This window comes from Pygocentrus nattereri, chromosome 10 (genome assembly GCF_015220715.1).
Source record: "Pygocentrus nattereri isolate fPygNat1 chromosome 10, fPygNat1.pri, whole genome shotgun sequence".
NCBI classification, from domain to species: Eukaryota; Metazoa; Chordata; class Actinopteri; order Characiformes; family Serrasalmidae; genus Pygocentrus; species Pygocentrus nattereri.
Window position 1 is genome coordinate 14,248,794 of NC_051220.1, and position 4,698 is coordinate 14,253,491.

General features: G+C 36.7%; 1 long non-coding RNA gene across 1 annotated transcript; it reads left to right on the forward strand.

Annotated features, from left to right (window-relative positions):
• The first annotated feature begins 926 nt into the window (after positions 1-926).
• LOC119264186 lies at positions 927-4,452 on the forward strand. Its single transcript, XR_005130851.1, has 3 exons — positions 927-3,831; positions 4,064-4,141; positions 4,392-4,452. It is a non-coding gene; the product is annotated as an uncharacterized LOC119264186 (long non-coding RNA).
• Positions 4,453-4,698: the final 246 nt, after the last annotated feature.

The following is a 4,698-nucleotide window of genomic DNA, read 5'->3' on the forward strand; positions in this document are numbered from 1 at the left end:
ATTTATTGCTGAATTTAGCTCTAGCCGTAAAGATTTTATGGCTATCAATTATGGCGCAGTTACAGATCTACGAATTTTGTGAAGTAAAGTGATACATTAGATGGAAATCCACTCTTTTCGCCTCACAACTAAACAAAATCAAACGAAAAGAAATTACAGTCCTAGAAAACAAAGTTGCTTCTCTTGTTCATTCACTACAGATGTCCTTTAATGAAACTGTTGCAGCTGAGCTTGAATTAGTTAAAGGGAACTTAATTCTATACTTGGAAGGCATTCTGAATTTCTAATGAGTTAGACAATATTATTACTTCCATAGTAGTCGCCCTAGCCATTTGTTGGCCCTTAAATTACATAATAGTGAAATTTTTTTCTGATATTCCAGTTATAAAATCACCTCAGGGTCTTTTGATTACAGATTTGACTAGATTAATTCTATTTTGCAGCAGTTTTATGTGAAGTTTGTCACGATTGGCTCCTCCCACTCCATGTGCTTTTTGTTTTGATTTTCCATGTGCGTTTCTTTTGGTCCAGCCCCCTTGTTTAGTGACTCCACCCATGATTGTCACCACCTGTTTTCCGTCTGTCCCTTGTTATCCCTGTTTTATAAGCCGCATGTTTGCCCTTTGTTTTCGTTGGTCTTTGTGTTGGATGTTCTGTCTGAACTGTTGGTTGTACTGGTGTTGTTTGTATTGGTCTTTGTTGGTTTGTTTGTTTGTTTGTTTGTTTGATTCTGGTTTATGTCATGTCTGCTCCCCAATCTATCAGTGTTGGCTCTATACCCTGGAACGTTTGGACTATGACCCTAGATTTGCCCATAATAAATTTTGCTTATCTTAGCACGTGTGTCTGCCTCCTCGCTCCCCGTTACAGAGTTATACCAATCTGAATCTCAAATGGAATATAATGATCACATGAGTTACCTGAGGACTCTAAATTTACCATGCCTATCTAAAGAAAAAGCAGATATGCCAGAAACATTAAATGAACTCAAAAAAGCTCTACAAGCAATGAAGAAAGGGAAAGCTCCTGGTATGGATGGTATACTTATTTAATGGTATATTTATTTAACATTCTTTTCCCAACTAGGTCTGCCTCAGAGGGATGCGAACACGGCAATGATCACTCTTCTTCTCAAACCACAAAAAGACCCAACCTCCTGCAGCAGTTATCATCCCCTCTCTTTGATTGGATCAGATGTCAAATTATTTGCCAAGGTGCTTGCAACACACCTTGGAACATATATGACTAAATTAGTTCACCATGATCACACAGGGTTTATTAAAAATCGACTTGCCTGATTCGGCTCTCCCCACTTTACTCACCAATAAGCATTAATAATACTCATCATTACATTTCTTTATATGCTGATGACATTCTGCTTTTAATTAATAATGTACCTGAAACACTTCCTCATTCCTCATATCCACTCTGGATATTTTTTGCAGTCACTGTGGGTATAAGGTCAATAACACAAAATCTGCACTTCTTCCTTTGAATGATGCCATGAGGAAGACAAATCTGACTTCTTTAATTATCCATATAGTACATCAATTTAGGTACCTTGGGATTGAAATTCATTCATCCCTTCAATTAACAGTTAAGAAAAATTTTAACCAGATATTTAATAAAATCTGTGATGATATGAGGAACTGGAGTTGTTTCACCTAGGATTGAAAATTTATATTCTCCCTAGAGTTAATGTAATAAGTTCTATAATTCCGTTACCTCCTCCTGTAGGTTTCTGGGACAAACTTCACTCTTGTATCTCAGCTTATATATGGAAAGGCAAGAAACTTCGAATTAAACTTGCTACTCTTCAGCGTAATAAAGCAGACTGAGGACTTTCTCTTCCTAATTTTAAATTATATTATTATTCCTTTGTTATTTGTCCATTGTCAGTTTGGCTCAATTCAGATACTCAAACATCTTGGCGGTTTCTTGAGGAAAGTCTGGTTGCTCCACATAGATTACAAGATCTCATCTACTCGAATAATCCTATAAAGCAATGTAAACTGAGACATGGTCCTCTAATTAGTAACTTACTTGTGACATGGCGGGTGATAGAAAAACTAACTAAAACCACAATTGTCTGGCACAAATGCTCCCCAGTTTTTCGCAACTATAAATTACTAACTGCCAATAAGCCTTTCTTCTTTCCTCAATGGCAACAAAAGGGAATATATGTTCTGGATGACATCTTTAATGATTCGGGACTTCGGACATTCCAAGACTTGCTCGCATTTTATAGTATACCAGGTTTCTTGGTTGGGTATCCAAAGTTTATGTTATTGTGCTACGTGCTGTATATAAAACTTTAGGTCTACAAACCATATGGGAAAAAGAGCTAAAAAGTGCCCAAGGTCAAATCAATTTGCCTATTATATGGAATAACATCACTTCAGCCTCTAAGAATCCTAACCATCTGCTTATTCATTACAATTTTATCCACAGATCCTATTTAACTCCCTGCAGACGCTACCATATGTGCCTTATTGCATCTCCTCTTTGTAATTTCTGTTCTGATGGTACATATGATACATTTTTACATATGTACTGGGAGTGTTTAACTGTGCGTAAGTTTTGGACTAAGGTTTCTTTTACATTATCAGACATTCTCAATAAAACCACTCCAAATTCAGTACAAACTTTGCATTTGTTTGATGATTGTTTGATGATGAATGTAATTTAAATTGTGCTGAAAAGCGAATCTGGCTATCTGGCTATCTATGCTCTGCTCACATGATGAAACTCATGTCTGTCAAGACTACCAAGGTTAAGTTAAAGAAATCAATCTGGATAAAGAAAGGCTCTGTTCCTATACTCCTTTGGTCTTCTGTTAAATACAGCCTCACTGACCCAAATGAAGATTCTTTTCAGAAGAATTGTATATGTGTTTTCATGGCAAAAAAGGAGACAAATGATTGCAAGAACAGTTTGAGCTCTGAAGAAAGCATAGACAACCAATCAACAGACTTGTTGGGTACTAGTGAGGTGGACACTTGCTCTGATGGAGAATCACATGAGCAAGTTGAGTTGGAGGTAAAGAAAAGCTCACCTTTTGCAGATGTGTTGGCCAGCGTTTTTAGCATGCACATGAGAGACTGAAGTTTGGAGCTGATGACAATGATGGACCATGTACTGAAAATTCAAACTTCTGCCCTGAGCTGGTGGATTTGTTGGAACGTTACATGGGCACCATACCCCTTTTGTCAGGAGTGATGTTAAAACAATTTCACAAAACTTGGGATACAGATGCCCCAGCAGAAAACTGGTTCCAAAGAACAAAATGAATTGCTCTAAGAAACCAGCTACACTGCCAACCTGGAGATTTCTGACAGATAATGTCTGAGTTTGTTGCGGGTAGAGTATGGGGGATGACACTAATGAGTCACAAGAAAATCAGTAGATCAGAAATGAAAGGTCGGAAGGACACCAATATGACTGAAGATCCCTCCCAAAAAGAACCTTTCATTCAAGAAGTAAAAAAAGGCAAAAGAGATTGCCCAGGAAAAAGCCAAAGTACTTTACTGATCCACTGTCAAAAACTGCAACTGAACTAGAGTCTCTAAAGAATGAAGACCAGTGGATTGACTGACATCTTAAAGTGCATTGGCATTTCACAATCAGGCAGTGGACAGAAGGGAAGATTTTGTGGCTTAGTAACATTCCAAGATTTCAAGTAAAGAAATATTGGGATTGTTTTGGTTCAGAAGAGGCCTTCCTATTATGCCGTCTCGATTACCTCCAGGCAACACACTGGGAGATAACCTGCTCTTCCCAGAGCTGTCCATTGCTGTCACTGAGAAGAATGTCAAATCTACTTGAGGTTTTGTAAGTATACTGAATTTTATTCTGTAATTGCTTAACATTTTTAAACATAAATAATTCCTAAAAACTAAAATAATTTCTCAATAATTTTTTTTTTGTATACCTGTCTACAGTAAAGGCTCTTCTAAAATGTAACAATTAGAACACAAAGTATGTGGAATTTTTAACCATAGTGTAAAATGTGTAAACATTTCCTATGTTACTCAGATTAACATTTAATATTCTTTATCCATAGATGCAATGATTTCACAGCACTGCAGTGTTCAATTGATTCCTGGGCAGAAGATTCCCAAACAGTATGTGGGCAGAAAAAGTAAGATTTTTTTGCACTATTGCAGCAGTTATGAATTACCCTGATAATTCTAATGTTAACATTAGCTCTAATATATTTTTACTGCATCCATATGTATGTAATTTATATCACATTAATAATTACTATGTCCTTACAAATCTGTTAATCTATTGTAGCAACAAGAAAGAGCAGTTTAAGGGTGTGAGAACAATACATTCTAGATGTTTCATTCATGGTCTGCCATGTTTAATGGTTATGTCCATGGCAACAGCTACATCACGACCTTTGCCATCTGACCTTCAACCAGTGTCATTGCCATCATAATAACAGACCTAGGAGAGGGGTCAGTTTTATTTTATATTAAAATTAAAATAAAGTGAGTTCTTTTTGTTTGGTTTTGGCTCACATATCCTTTTCAATTTACAAAGGTACCAGCCTGCAGCAATGACATACTACCTCTGCAATAAGATTCATTTAATTTGCTTTCATCATCTTCATCAAGACGATGAGTGGTATTTTTATGATGGCACTGAAGAGCTGCATAGACCGGTGCATGGCAAAGTGACAGCAGCATCTTT